The following is a 16,779-nucleotide window of genomic DNA, read 5'->3' as shown; positions in this document are numbered from 1 at the left end:
CCCGACCTCGTCCCGGGGGGCAGCGTGGCCGTGTGCGTCCCCCCACCCCCGACACACACCGGGGGATCCACTGAAGGAATCGGGAAGCAAGCTCCTGGGCAAAGAAGGAAAAAAAATCACTCTGGACGCCGTGAAGAGCAACGTCGAAACGCCCCCCTGAGCATTCCCAAGCTGCAAGAGGAAATTCCTTGAATTATGTATTTGCCCGGGGAGGGAGGCCGTACAGGGTGGAAGGGAGGCGCGCACCCCCTGGCTTCCTTCCTCTGGCCGCCGCCTGCACCCGTTTGCTGTCCGGCGCGGTGATAGCGCCGTCTCCAGGCAGCCCAAGACCCTCTCCTCTCGCACCGCATTCTCCTGTTGGAAAATCAGTCACCGCTTTCTCTATAGCTCCTCATTTCAGTTTGCAGTCAACCACCTAGAGCAATTTTGATCTCTTGTGAGTGGGTGTTTTCCTTCGTGCTGACTCACCCGCGAAATTGTTTTCCAGGGAAATGAAATAGTCCCCAAGACCGTGCTTGTTGCTGCATAAAAGCCAACCTTGAGAGCAGTACACAAAAATTACCCAAGTCCTTTCCGGTGCGTCCAGGGATTACCGCCCTGGGGCACAGAGACCTAAACGTCTTTTCCTTAGACAAACCAGGGGCAAAATGACATTTGGACTTGGATAGCTGGACATTCTAAGCAAATTAATGTGGGTGCTCACACCATAGGAAACATAAGAATATATGACAATGCTGCTTTTCAATTCAAAAGTTACACAGGAACAAAGAGGAACCTACATTCCTGATTCCGAAGTCATTCGGCTTTTTTTTTCTTTTAAGATTAATTTTATTTATTTGAAAGGTGGGGTTTCAGAGAGAGGAGAGACAGAGAGCTTCTATCTGCTGAAATATTCCCCAAGTGGCCAGACAGCAGGCTGGCTGAAGTCAGGAGCCAGGAAGTACTTTCTGATCTCCTGAGGGCCGAGGCACAAGTACATCAGTAGGAAGCTGGATGGAAATGGAATAGCCTGCACTTGAACCAACACCCATAGGCAGAGCTGGTACAGCTGGCACTGCAGGCAGCAGCTTAACCCCTATACCACAATGGAGGTCCTAAAGTCATTAGTTTTTTTTTATTATTATTCATTTTATTACAGTCAGATATACAGAGAGGAGGAGAGACAGAGAGGAAGACCTTCCGTCTGATGATTCACTCCCCAAGTGAGCCGCAACGGGCCGGTGCGCGCCGATCCGAAGCCGGGAACCTGGAACCTCTTTCGGGTCTCCCACGCGGGTGCAGGGTCCCAATGCATTGGGCCGTCCTCGACCGCCTTCCCAGGCCACAAGCAGGGAGCTGGATGGGAAGTGGAGCTGCCGGGACTAGAACCGGCGCCCATATGGGATCCCGGGGCTTTCAGGGCGAGGACTTTAACCGCTAGGCCACGCCGCCGGGCCCAAAGTCATTAGTTTTTAAACCCAGATGATTCAGCTATCATAATGCCTGGTCTGCATCTGTCCTGGTTTGTACTCACACTCCTGGAGGAAGCAGCAGGAACCCTGTGCTTGGAACCCTGCCACTCACATGGAGTTCCTGTCTCTGGAGTTCTGCCTGGCCCTGGCTTGCTGTCACAGACAGAGGGAAGTACCCCGCCTCTCCTCGCTCTCTGCCTGTCAAAAGGTAAAAATAAAATTTAAAACATTGACATAGTCTTTGATCAACAACCTATCCAACCACTTCTAAGATAGCTAGACTAGACAGTAAATGCTTCAATCGAAGTGCTGTGAAGTCTTTCAAGCCAATATTCATGTGTTGTGTGTGTGATTTCATTTGAAAGGCAGAGAGAAAGAGTGAGCGCTAGAATTAGAAAGATCTTCCACCTAGAGATCTACAACAGGCAGGGCTGGGCCAAGCTGTAGCCAGGAGTCATGTCCACGTGGTGGGCAGGGCCCTGGGCGTTATGGCCATCAACCACTGCCTCCCAAGGCATACACTAGCAGGAAACTGGGCCTGCAACCTAGGCACCGCGATATGAGACGCAAACATGCCAAAGGGCGCTAGTACTTTCATCTCAACCTCTGTGCCAACCAAACTCCCAATCCCCCGGGTCAACGTGCAAACCCTTTAGTGATTATATGCAATCATTTGATCAAGTAAACTATTTAATGTTCACCCCAGAGAATTATAATAATCACAACAAAATATCTGGGTTATGATCTACTTCTGAGATGATTCCAGAGACTTTAATACAGAAATCAAAATGAAATACAAGAATGGCTATAAAAATTGTGCCTGCAATAAGACATAAACACACACACAAATGTATATATAAAACTTTAGAACTCTGTGTATCCTTTTTATCTTGATAAATTTATATTTCTTTTTAGAACATTCTGACATTTACAGATCTGGGAAAATACCTTCTACTTACGTAAAAATAGAGTCACAGAAATGTCAAAACACAACGGTCCCAAGTATAGAGTCATGGCAGTGTTCTGGTTATACAATAGCTAACTTTTCCCAGAGTTTACCAAGTGGCAGACACCAGCTAAGTGTATCACATGGGTCTTCAACTTGAACCTCACATCTACCCTGGAAGAAAGGTGCACTGTCATCATCATTTTACTGACAGGGAAAGTGAGGGCTGAAAATGTGAAAATCCCTCACAGCACGATGCATTCAGGGGCAGAACTTGGGACAGGAATTCAGGCAGATTGCCCAGATGGAGCCTGGGCTCTCAACATTAAACTCTGTAATCTAATTTACATTTAAAAGGTAACTTCAGAGGAAGTGATTGTGATATTTATCTCCTGAACAGAAGTATTGTATATACTCTTCTAAAGATGAAATTTGGTAAAACAGTTTTGAAATCACTAGGAAAGAACCAGTCAGCACCAGTGTTACCCCCAGATAGTCACATTACATGTTGATTTTTCCCCCCCAGTGGTCTCAACAAGGCCTCTCCTTGAATGAATGCTCAATGCCTAGTTAGTTCTTCTAGCCCTTAATTATCCAACACAGTAATCACGTGCCCCACAGGTGGACTGAATGAAATTCATTAAAGTAGAGCAAGCTGATGTTGTGTCCCAGCAAGTTAAGCCTTTACTTGCAGCTCTGACATCCCATGTTGGGAGTCCTGGCTGTTCTGCTTCTGATCCAGCTTCCTGCTAATGCACTGTGTAGAGCAGTGGACCACAGACTAAGCACTTGAACCCGTGCCACCCGTGTGTGAGACCTGGATGGAGCCCCAGGCTCCCGGCTTCCCGTCTTCCTATTTCAGCTAATGGCATTATCAATCACTGAGTTTTTCTCAGAAATCTCAGTCATCTTCAGTCCTAACTTCCCCTTCAGCCACCCACTTTAAGTTAGTCATCAAGGATATTGCTTCTACCTCTGGGATGCCTCTTCAGTGTCAGCCCTCTCACTGTCCCTGCTCCCACCGTCCTTGTGGGCTCATCATGCACTGTATGAGATCCCTGCTCACCAGCTCCTGCACGCCCCCATGCTGCTGCCAGGTGGTCTGTCTAAAATTAGATTCTGCGGCCTGGCGGCGTGGCCTAGCGGCTAAAGTCCTCGCCCTGAACGCCCCAGGATCCCATATGGGCACTGGTTCTAGTCCCGGCAGCTCCACTTCCCATCCAGCTCCCTGCCTGTGGCCTGGGAAGGCAGTTGAGGATGGCCCAATGCATTGGGACCCTGCACCCGCGTGGGAGACCCGGAGGAGGTTCCTGGTTCCCGGCTTCGGATCGGCGCTCACCGGCCCGTTGCAGCTCACTTGGAGAGTGAATCATCAGACGGAAGATCTTCCTCTCTGTCTCTCCTCCTCTCTGTATATCTGACTTTGTAATAAAAAATAAATCTTTAAAAAAATAATAAAATAAAATAAAATTAGTTTCTGATGCTGTCACTCTGCTCCTTTAAAATCTCTGGGACTTCCACGTACTTAAAGATAAAATCTGTTTTTGAACCAAAAGCCTCACGTGATAAACCCTCACACTGTTTGAAACCCACATCTGAATGATTCTAAAGTGACAGCAGCCGCCACATCTAGTATCATCCCATGCCTGAGATATTTCTCAACTGTTCCCTTCCACATCTCTGCCCTCACACACTCCTTCCTGGGGCTGTGCTAACTCTGTCACATCTTCTGCCACATCCTGCTTGCTCACTGAGATGCAGTTCAGACTTCGTCCATCAAAGCTCCTCCAGCTCCATTAGGGAAAGATGGTCACAGTACATCACAGACTTTGTAGTGCCAATACCACAGAACTGGGTTGAAATGCTGGCGGTGCCATTCTCCCTCTGGTGGACATTTGGGCAAATGACCTCGTCTGACATCAATCTCATCACTGGAAACGGACATAACCATTCATCACTGTGCTATTCCCAGACACGAGTGCACCTAAGCCAAGCACAGGAAGCTCATGATGACATGTGCACAGCTCCTGGGTGAGCACTCAGTGCATATTATCTAAAAAGACTCACTGCTCTGAGTATCAACCTCATCCCTTTTCTCTATGGGTTTTTGATATTTTTTTAAGATTTATTTATTTTTTATTGCAAAGTCAGATATACAGAGGAGGAGAGACAGAGAAGAAGCTCTTCTATGCACTGCTTCACTCCCCAAGTGGCTTCAACGATCAGAGCTGAGCCGATTTGAAGCCAGGAGCTTCTTTCAGGTCTCTCATGTGGGTAAGGGGTCCAAGGCTCCAGGCCATCCTCCACTTGTGGCTTTCCCAGGCCACAAGCAGGGAGCTGGATGGGAAGCGAGGTTACTGGGGCACAAACTGGAGCCCACATGGGATGTGCAAGGCGAGGACTTTAGCTGCTAGGCTACCTTGCCAGGCCCAGGTCTTTGGTTTTTTTTGTTTTATTTTGTTTTACATTGTAAATAATTTTGAATAAAAAATGTTATTTCACATTCACGTATGATTTTGCACTAAATAAAAAGTGTCTTCTTACTGAAGTACTTCATAGACCTTGAACAAAATTTTAGGTAGCACAGATGATAAACTCTAAAGATTCTCTGTTACTTGAGACCCCTGCGAGTTACAAGTAAGAGGAGCTAACGCTTGTTAATGGCTTCAGAAAACAGAGAGCTTAGGAGAGGGTTTCAGACCACCCCCATGCACACTAAGGTAGAGAGCCAGGCTCAAAACAGGATCAGGATCAAGGGAATGTGGACAGCAAACACCACAGGGAAGCCATGGTCCAGTCCCGGGCACCATGCCACTGGCCACTGAGCCTTTGCACCCTCTCCCTATTCAAGGTCACAAAGTTTTTGACTGGCTGTGCCAAGGTCACCTGCCTGGTGTGCAGTCAGAAAAGGAGAGAAGGGTATGCCTCCTTTCAGATCCCATATTGGGAGGTGAAACCATCTCCCAGCCCAGATCCACATGGTGGTTAGGAGGGGTTCAGCGGGAACAGCAAGGGGTCATGTCCTCTTTCCTCTTCTGACTACAATGCTTCATCTCTCTCTACTCACTCGTTGGCAAGCACATCACGCACGCCCAAGCTCTGCGCCTTTACTTACACTGTTCACTTTGCCTGCAATGTCCTCCTTGCTTTACAAGGTATTCACCCCCACATCCTTCAGCTTGTCTGTGTTTCAAGGTCACACCCATTCTTCAGAGGCCAAGATACTTCTACCACTTGGATTAACTGCCAGAGGAGTATCACGTGACTTGGTAGCACATCGAGTGCCAGATGTTTTCTTTTTTTTTTTTTTTTGCTGAGTTGCCAAGTCCAGTTTCCACCCTCACCACATAGAAGATACTTGATGAATATCTATCTAACAGATGAAGGAAAGAAGGGAATGATGTTTAAGGCATTGTAGAAACACGAGCTCAGTTCTCTCAGTGTATAACTCAGGTGCTCCTCAGGTAGACAGCGTCAGGGTTGACAACAGGAAGCTGAATCCAGACAGAGTTGCTCTCTGAAGGTCACACAGCTGTTGAGAGAAGAGGCAGAACTGGAGGAAGGAGGTTTAACTCAGCATTTAATGAGTTATTATGTCTCCGTGAAAAGTAGCATAAGATCCTTTTAAGAAATTACACTATATTAAAAGCAACACAGACAACTTCTTGGTAATAAGTGGAAACTAATTACATGAATTTTTAGAATGTTAATGATTGAAAAATATATTTAGTAGATTTCATAAACACTCTCTCCTGGTTTCTTGGACAATAGTGCTACATGTCTTTATATAAGAATTCATAAAAACCCAATTAAACTAGCACAAAAGTACACAAAAATGATCATGTTCTTTGCCTTGACCTTCCAGTCGATCACCAAGAGTTATTAACGATGCTGGCATTTCATTGAACCAGCTGACTTACACAGAATTTATGCTTTTATGTTCAAAGCATTCTCCCTCCCTGGCTGTGAAATACCCTCTCATCCTTCCCAGACTCCTTGTTGTGCTTATCATTAGACAGCAGAAATCAGTCCAGAATACCAGTGTGCATGGTGTCTCACAATGAATCCTCTGTACTGATAAGGACAGGAATTTAAATCTTGGGCCTGGCATGATAGCCTAGTGACTGAAGTCCTTGCCTTGCACACACCAGGATACCATATGGATGCCAGTTCACGCCCTGGTGACTCCACTTCCCATCCAGCTCCCTGCTTGACGCCTGGGAAAGCAGTCGAGGACGGCCCAAAGCCTTGGGACTCTGCACCTGCATGGGAGACTCAGAAGAAGCTCCTGGCTCCTGGCTTGATTGGTTCAGTGCCAGCCATTGCAACACTTGGAGAGTGAGTCAGCGGATGGAAGATCTTCCTTCCTCTCTGTCTCTCCTCTCTGTGTATCTGACTTTCCAATAAAAATAGATAAGTCCTTAAAAAAAGAACTCAAATTGTGTGATTACAGGAAAACTATCATTTGTGTGTTTAAAGCATACAGCATAAACATCATTCAACATGCAAAAATTCTGAACTTTAAATTCACAAAAGTAAAGCTAAACAGGAAGGGGGATGAGAAATGAAAAGCACTTAGAAACTTTGGAAAAAGAACTGGAAATCATCTAAGAGAGAAAAAATGCTTCACTCCTACCAAGACAGACATGAACTATATTGCTAATTTGCCAAAAAAAATCTATAGTCTCCTCAGGCATACAGGAAATATTGTATAGTCTCCTTTCTCTACTGGTTCCTACCATTTTCTGCAATTTCTAAGTGCCTCGTTACCAGGTCTACAAAGAAAAAGGAAAATCCTGATGATTTCTGAGATTGTTCAGGCATCAGGAGATGCAGGCATCTGTTGGCAGGTTAAATGAAAACCAGCTCCCCACAAACACCTGAGAGAATTCAGAGTTTAATGACGGATGCTGGAGGAGGGGGATATTAAGATAGGAAAAAGAATGTGATTAAAATAGTACACAATTCATACCCAACACAGAGGTTAGGGATTACAAATAAAAGTTTGAGATGAGATCAGTTAGATAAAAGGAAAGACTTCAAAGAGTTATGTCGAGTGTTCCATCCCTGGAGATACTTAAAATGAACATGAACAAAGATCTGGGATGTATTTTATAGAAAGAATCCTTTCTGACAAGCCGGAAGATTAGGTTTAATTGATTTTTCCACTTTTAATTTCTTCAACACACTAAAATGCTATTCTTAGAAGGCAAATGAGTTTTCCTTGAGGTTGAATTTTTTTCCTGTTTGATTAATCAAGTGATATGTGATTTCTCATAAAAACAGTTTCCAAGCCAGCGACTTTAAAAGTAATAATTCAGAGCTTTATTTAGACTTCTAAAAATTTTAAATCAGAGGTACACTTGGTAAATATAATAGAGTACAGATATTTTTCTTCCATTATGCACTAGCGATTGTCATGATAGAAAGTTCCCAAGAAGTGAAGGAACAGTACAAATGGGATACAAAAACAAACAAACAAAAAATGGAATAAGCTCATAGGGCAGAATTTTTATTTTTTGTTCTAGAGTCATATACTGCCTACAAAGTTATCTTTGCAAGAAAACTCTTATTCAGTTGAAATTATGTTTACAAGAATATAAGGTACAATGTTACATGTTATTTATTGGAATAGAACTAAGTTACATATGTGCTACAGAACGCTTTGCCTGGTTGCTTTGAGACAGGAGGTAGAGCTCTATCCTTACATATGGTGTGGTTTTCAAAGCAGTCCCTTTCTACTTTGATAAATATCACTACTTTTCTGTGAACTAGAAAACAAATTCTTGACTAAGAAAACAATTTTTTACACCTAAGTCATAAAGACATTTCCCCTAGTATATCCAAAAAGGCTTCAAGTCTTGCACATTTTATTTTGTGTTGTTTTCACATTTAAATTTTAATTTTTTTCTAATACTCTGGGAGATATGGGTATAACTTTACAAGTTCTAATGTGATAAAGCAAGCAACACTTTTGCCTCCTACTTGCTTATTTTTAAAAAGATTTATTTATTTGTATTGAAAAGTCAGATACACAGAGAGGAGAGACAGAGAGGAAGATCCTACATCTGATGATTCACTCCTCAAGTTACCGCAATGGCCAGTGCTGTGCTGATCCGAAGCCAGGAACAGGAACCTCCTCCAGGTTTCCCACACAGGTTCAGGGTCCCAAGGCTTTGGGCCGTCCTCCACTGCTTTCCCAGGCCACAAACAGGGAGCTGGATAGGAAGTGGGGCAACAGGGATTAGCACCAGTGCCCATATGGGATCCTGGTGTGTTTAAGGCGAGGACTTTAGCCACTAGGCCACGCCGCTGGGCCCCCTCCTACCTGTTGATAAGGCTACCTCTACCATATACCCACGCCCCATGCTCTCTATTCCCTTTTAGGGCTTGCTTTTCCTATCAGTGTGCTAATATTGCCCTACATAATTTTATTTTTAAAAATATTTTTTACTTGATAGTCAAAATTACAGGGAGAGAGTGAGAGAGATAATCCATCCACTGGTTTTTTCTCCATATGACAGCTACAGCCAGAGCATAATCTATCTGAAGCCAAGAGCTTTTTCAGGGCCATTAGATGATCAGCTATTCCTGAAAGAGAAAAGAAAGAAAAATGAGTTGAGAACCTGCTAAATGAAGCAACAGTTGAAATTTTCCCAGGTCTAGAAAGAGACAGGGACATCTAGATACAGAAAATTAAAGGAAGTGAAGTTGACTCAACCTCCAAAGAGGTCTTCTCCAAGGGACTTTGCAGTCAAATTGTCAAAAATTAGAGGCAAGGATCCCAAAGAAAGAGAAAAGATCAAACTACCAATACAAAGAACAAATCGGACTTAAAGCTGACTTCTCAGAAAAAGCCCAACGGGTCGGAAGAGATTTGATCTTAAAAGCAAAGAAATGCCAACCAATGACATGGTATCTAGCAAAACTGTACGTTAGAAGTGACAGAATCATGTCCCAGATAAGCGACAATGGAGAGATTCACCACTAACATCAGAAATAAACATCCTGAATACACACACCACCACATTCATCAACAAAGCAGGTATAATCAGGAACCAACCACTAGAGTGACAGATGCTGGTTCTTATCTTTCAATATTAACCTTAAACAAAAATATATTAAATTCTGGACCCAGCTTGGTAGCATAATGGTTAATTCCTCACCTTGCATCTGCCAGGATCCCATACGGACTACGGTTTGTATCCCGGCAGCTCCACTTCTCATCCAGCTCTCTGCTTGTGGCCTGTAAAGCAATATAGGACGACCCAAAGCCTTGGGACCCTGCACCAACATTGGAGACCCAGATGAAGCTCCTGGCTTCGGATCAGCTCAGCTCCGGCAATTGTGGACACTTGGGAAGTGAGTCAGCAGATAGATCTTTCTCTCTCTCCTTTTCTCGGTAAATCTGACTTTCCAATAAAAATAAAATAAATCTTTAAAAAACGCATATTAAATTCTCCAAAAGATTTAGATTGGCTGAATGAATAAAAAAATCCAGATGACCCCACTATACACTACTTACAAGAAAGTCACTTCACAAGTAAAGATGCACATGAGTGAAAGTGAAAGGCTGGAGAAAGAGAAACCAGGCAGACAGAACGTAAAAACAGGCAGGGGGTTTGACTACCTTCATAACAGATGAAACAGAATTTGAATCAAAAATTGTAAAAAGAGATAGAGAAGGATATTGTATTTTGATAAGGGGGTTGATTTAGCAAGAAGCAAAAACAAGCATGAGTAAATATGCCGCCACTATATGATCACTCAGATACATACAGCAAATACTATTAGACCTAAGCAGAGAGAGATCTTAATACTGCACTGGGTGACTTCAGCAGCCCACTCTCGTCAACTGGACAGATAATCCAGAAAGAAAATCAATAAAGATGCATTGGAGTGGAATTATCCTACTGAGCAAACGGACCTCAAAGACATTTACAGATATTTCATCCAATAGCTACAGAGCTAACTTCCCATCAATAGACAGAACATTTTCCAGGATAAATTATACATTAAACCACAAACGAAATCTTAGTAAGTTTAAAAAGATTGAAACAATACCATGTAGCTGCTCAGGTTAAATGGGATAAAACTAGACTCAAAGCATGACAACAATAGAAATACATGGGGATTAAACAGCATGCTACTGAATGAGCAAAGGGTTATTGAAAAAATTAAATCAAAAACTATCTTCAAATAAAAATAATTGAAACTGCAACATATCAAAGTCTGTGGGGGATAGCAAAAGCGATATAAGAGCAGAGTTGATAGCACTAAGTGATAACATTAAGAAAGAGAGATATCAAATCAGCAAGCTAACATAGCATCTCAAATATAAAGTCATTCCGAAGCCCAGATCAGCAGGAGGCAAGAAGCGGTAAAGATTGGCCAGTGTTGTAGCGTTCTGGGTGAAGCAGCTTTCCCCTCAGCACCACATCCATTGCTCATGGGTTTGTCTAGTTGCTCCACTTCTGACCCAGCTCCCTGTTAAGGGTCTGGGAAAAAGCAGTGGTGGGCTGGCCCAAGTGCAAGGGCCCCTGCTGTGGCTCTGGAAAAGGCTCTTGGCTCTTGCTTTTGGCCTGGTATTACCATGGCCTTTGTAGACATCAAGGGATTGAACAAGGGGAAGCTCTCTCTCTATGTTTCTCTTTTCTCTCTCTTTTTCTCTCTCTGTGTCTTCCTCTTTATAACTCCAACTCTCAAATAAGCAAAAAATATTTTAAAAAAGAAACAATAAGAACCATGAATAAATGAAATTGAAAAAAATACAAAAGGTTAACAAAACAAAAATCTAGTTTTTTTAGAATATAAACAAAATAGACAAACCTTTAGCCAGACTACCAAATAAAGGGAAAGAAACTCAAATTAATAAAAGCACAGATGAAAAAGGAGATATCACAACCAACATCACTAAAATATAAAGGATTATGAGAAACTGCCAGAAAACTATATGCTAACAAACTGAAAAGCTTTGAAGAATAGATGAATTCAACAGTATCAAGATTAAATTAAGAACACAGATGATCTAAATGGATTCATAACAAGCAATGAGATTGAAGCAGTAATTAAAAATCTCTCGGCAAGGAAAGTCCAGGACCCGTGGGATTTACTACTGAGTCCTACGAAACACTTAAAGAGGAACTTACGCTGGTACTTTTCAAAGTATTCCAGAATATTACACAGATGAAACTCTGATAAACCCTTTTTTATGAGCCCAGCATCACTCTGATATCAAAACCCAACAAACAAACAGAAGAAATAGAAAGCTACAGACTTCATGCTTGATGAATGTAGATGCAAAAATTCTCAACAAAATATTGGCAAATCAGATCCAAAACCACATCAGAAATACATCATGTTCAAGTGGGATTTGTCCCAAAGATGCAAGGGTGAGTCAATATTTGCAAACCAATAAATATCCTAAATCACACCAACAGAATGGAAAACAAAAACCATAGAGTCATCTTCATAGATGCAGAGAAAGCATTTTATAAGATTCAACATTCACTCATGGTGAAAAAAAAACTGTACAAATTAGGTACAAGAGGGAAATACTTTCACATTATAAAGGCTACATATGATCAACAGCCAATATCACACTGAAGAAGGGAACGCTCAAAACACAGAACCTCTTAGATTTGGGACAACATAACGATGTTCACTTTCACCCTGATTCAAAATAGTATTGGAAGCATAAACAAGAAGTTAGGAAGTAGAAATAAATATTTGGCATCATGATTAGAAAGGAAGAAGTCAAAATGGCCATATTTGTAGTTGAAATGATGTTGCACATAGAAAAACCTAAACAATCCACCAAAAAGCTACTAGAACTAATAAATCAGTTTGGTAAAGTTACAGGTTATAAAATCAACATCCCAAAAGTAGCAGTCTTTTTATACACTAATGATAGATTCACCAAAAGAGATATCAGGAAAGAATTTTCATTCACAAGAGCTACACACATGCAAAAACATAATATTTAGGAGTGAATTTAAACAAGTATAAGATCTGTACAGTGGGCCCGGCAGCATGGCCTAGCGGCTAAAGTCCTCGCCTTGAACACGCCAGGATCCCATGTGGTCTCTGATTCTGATACCTGGTGGCCCCACTTCCCATCCAGCCCCCTGCTTGTGGCCTGGGAAAGCAGTCGAGGACAGCCCAAAGCCTTGGGACCCTGTACCCGTGTGGGAGACCCGGAGGAGCTCCTGGCTCCTGGCTTCGAATTGGCACAGCACCGGCCTTTGCGGTCGCTTGGGGAGTGAATCATCAGACGGAAGACCTTCCTCTCTGTCTCTCCTCCTCTCTGTATATCTGACTTTCCAATACAAATAAATAAATTTTTATAAAAAATAATCTGTGCAGTGAAAATTTTTAAAACATTCATGAAAGAAATCAGCAAGGAGACACACACACAAAATAGAAAGATATTTCTTGCTCATGGATTGGAAAATCAATATCAACAAAACATCTGCATTACCTAAAGTAATATATAGATTCAGTATAATCCCTGCTTAAATATTAGTGATAACCTAGAGAATTAGAAAGACCAACCCTAAAATTAATACAAAATCATGAAAGATCCATAAGAGTTGTAACAGCCCCAAGTTAAAAAAAAACAAATCCCAGCACAAAGGTTCAATGGCTAGATCCTCACCTTACAATTGTAAATAACCCATCAAGCCACTTGTTCGTGTCCTGGCCACTCTAGTTCCCAGCCAGCCCTCTGTTTGTGGCCTGGGAAAGCAGTTGAGGACGGCCCAAAGTTCTGGGATCCTGCACCCGCGTGGGATATCCAGAGGAAGCTCCCGGTTCCTGGCTTTGGATTGTCTCAGTTCTGGCTGTCACAGTCACTTGTGGAGTAAAATAGTGGATGGAAGATCTTTGTCTCTCCTTCTCTCCATAAAGATGATCTACCTTTCCAATAATAGTAAATAAATCTTTAAAAAAAGGTTAAGCTGGGGGCATCATAATGCTTGACTTCAAAGCACACTACAAAGCTATAGTAATTAGTAATTAAAGCTGCATTGTACTGGCAGAAAAACCAACATATAGATCATACTGAGTACAGAGCCCAGAAATTAATCCACATAAATATAGCCAACTTGGGAAGTGAATCAGTGGATAAAGATTGATTGTGCTCTCTCTCCCCACCCCTACACCTTTTTGTAACTCAGCTTTTCAAACGAATACATTTTTTTATTACAAGAAACTATAGAGATGATGTGCAAATATTTTGCTATTCAATATGAGAGACTTAGGAAATTGAGGGTTTTGGTATAAGCTGGTTGCCTGGAGCCAATCCCCAGGGAGAGGGAGGAATGACTCAGTATATGCACTGAGGGGTCTTGGCAGCTTCTGGTCCTTGGGCTTCCTTGCCTATGCCAGGCCATGGGTTCTCAGAGCCACTAAGTTAGACTCCCCAGTGGAACTTCGGTCACGATCGGGTTCCAATTCTTCTTCATTTGACCTGTGTCACCTAAATTGAATACCCAGGCATCACCATTCCAGTTCCTAACAGGCACTGTCTGGATTTCCTTTCAACCTAAGCTGGACTATGACCATTTTTGTGGAGATTTTGCTTGTTTAAATCATCAAGTCAATTTTTATTTTCAAGTGTTTGGAGGGATGGTGAGGTTCTCACAATCATGTATTATCTACAAAATACAGAATATATGTAACTATAAAATTAGCCTAGGACAAGAAGAAAATTGAGCAATGATTGATTATTCAGGATACGGGGGTTGTTCTCATTCATATTACACCACACTAATTAAGCCACTTGGAAGACAGCTGGCTAAGAACGCAGTTTAATTGATGCAGTCTGTATTTATTGATGAAATGAAGACGATAGCAAGGGAAGGACATTGTTATTGAGACTTCTATCATTAAGGAGGTAATTCTAGAACATGCAGAAACATACCATCAAGGGAGGAAGGAGAAGTGTGGACAGCTTCTGCAAGGAGACACAATCTTAAAATCAGAGTAGAAATCTCCTAGGGGGACAAAGCCTTGCCATGGAATGCGGAGGGAGCATCCTGAGGTGGGAAAAGGCACTGCTCCTTGAAAGAGTGGGAGGAAGCCCAGTGTTCCAGACACAGGCTTTGGGAGGAGAGGCAGGCAAGCCAGTGAAGGAGGCCTGGCTTGTATCAATCTGCAATAGAAGGGCATGAGTAGGATTTTGTCCTGATGGAACCTGTAGGCAAGCAGGAAGGAGTAAGATCCTGGATATTTTGGCAGGACACTCAAAAGTCAGAGGATGGGGGGCAGAGGGGGGAGAGAGAGAGAGAGAGAGAGAGTTCTGGATCAGCTCAGAATATCTATTTACTAGGCAGGTGAGATGCCAATTGGGGGCCGGCGCCGTGGCCTAGCGGCTAAAGTTCTCGCCTTGAATGCGTCAGGATCCCTTATGGGCACTGGTTCTAATCCCGGCTGCTCCACTTCCCATCCAGCTCCCTGCTTGTGGCCTGGGAAAGCAGTCGAGGACGGCCCAAAGCCTTGGGACCCTGCACCCTCGTGGGAGACCCAGAAGAGGCTCCTGGTTCCCGGCTTCGAATTGGCGCAGCACCGGCTGTTGCGGTCACTTGGGGAGTGATCTTCCTCTCTGTCTCTCCTCCTCTCTGTGTAGCTGACTTTGTGATAAAAATAAATAAATTTAAACAAAAAAAAAAAAGATGCCAATTGGAACATTCACAATCCCATGTCTAGAGTACATGGGTTCTGTGCTGACTCTGGCTCCTGATTCTAGTTTCCTGCTAATGCAAAGCTTGGAAGGCAGCAGTCATTACCCAAGCAATTAAGTTCCTACCACCATGTGAGAGCCCGGATTGAGTTCCTAGATTCTTGGCCATTGTGAGCACTGAAGGTGTGAACCAAAAGATGGGATCTCTTGCGCTCTCTCTTCTCTCCTTCCCTCCATCCCAAATAAATACAACATATATATAGATATGGATAGATATAGATATAGATAGATATAAATATAGATACAGATATAGATATAGATATAGATATAGATATATATCCTATCCTTTATTTTGCATTAAATGGAGTGCTAGGTCATGACTGGCCATAACAGGTCCTGCGGGCACACTAAGTCTCATAAGCAAGTGAATCAGATCCTGTGGCTTCCGGCCTACGGCACTGCTGCTTCTCTCACCTCATGCTGATGAGCAACAGGAAGTAGAAGCAAGCAGCCCTCAGGATCATGGTGATCAGTTTCAGAGCCCAGGACCGGCTGAGAAAACTAGACTTGGCAGGTGTACCCATGTGTAACTACTAATCCATTCATTTCTTTTTTCCTGTTACATTTCGCTACAGTCTCACATCCTGTGTTCACAGTGGTTAACCTTAAATCCAAGGATTTTTGTTCCAGCATATCAAAACTTGGCTTACCTCGGGAATAAGCATAAATGGCTCCTAACATGGACACAAGGGAATTTTGTGTTTTCAGAAGTTTGAGATACAGTGCATCCAGTGGAAACATACTTTGCTCCAGTCTTTTTTTTTTTTTTTAAGATCTATTTATTGAAAAGGCAGATTTACAGAGAGAAGGGGAGACAGAGAGACGGATCTTCCATCCACCGGTTCACTACAAGGGGCTACAAAGGCTGGAGCTGAGCCAATCCTAGGCCTGGGATCAGGAGCTTCTTCCAGGTCTGAGGGAGGTAAAAGAACTTGGCCAAGACAACTGGAAAACAAGCAAGGATTCTGTTTGCTTCCACAAATTGTGTCTGTCTTTTCCACTGTGTGTGCATAGAATATGGGATGCATGACAGAGACCCCGGGACTCGGTAGTTCTAGAATAGCATGTTCCTGAGATCAAAGAGCTGAAATCCTGTCTGAGGCAGGACATCTCACTTCAAACTCTTCTTAATTTTAAATATTTAAAATGATTGTCTGTAGCTTTTATTCTTTAATTGGATACTTGCAACAAAGAGCACAGATTTCTATTACCACCATATAAACACGTCTACTAATTTTGTATCTATCTTATTACTCACGTACATTTTGCCTTCTTTGTATATATCCTTTTTGGTTTGGCATGCTACCTGAAAACAAAGATCAAAGATAAAAGAGAATATTAGAGATACTAAAAATTCATAGAGCAGCATGAGCAGGTTTCACAAGTACGGAAGTCACAGAGGACCTGCCTGTAAAGGTCACCTTTGTCTTGTTGCTCTACCAATGGCTTCCCAGGATCCGTATGTACAGTGCATCTGCTTCTGAAAAAATTTCAGTGCATATTCCTATGCTCATGAATACAAGCTTAAATCTATAAGCTGGAGTTTTTCCAGGAAATGGTTACCTCTCACTAATATTTTAAATATTGCTTGGTCCTCTCCTCCTGCTGAGTGGCTGGGCATAAATCTGGGACTGTGAGGC

Source organism: Ochotona princeps, chromosome 11, assembly GCF_030435755.1.
Source record: "Ochotona princeps isolate mOchPri1 chromosome 11, mOchPri1.hap1, whole genome shotgun sequence".
Taxonomy (NCBI): Eukaryota; Metazoa; Chordata; class Mammalia; order Lagomorpha; family Ochotonidae; genus Ochotona; species Ochotona princeps.
This window is presented reverse-complemented; position numbering follows the sequence as displayed.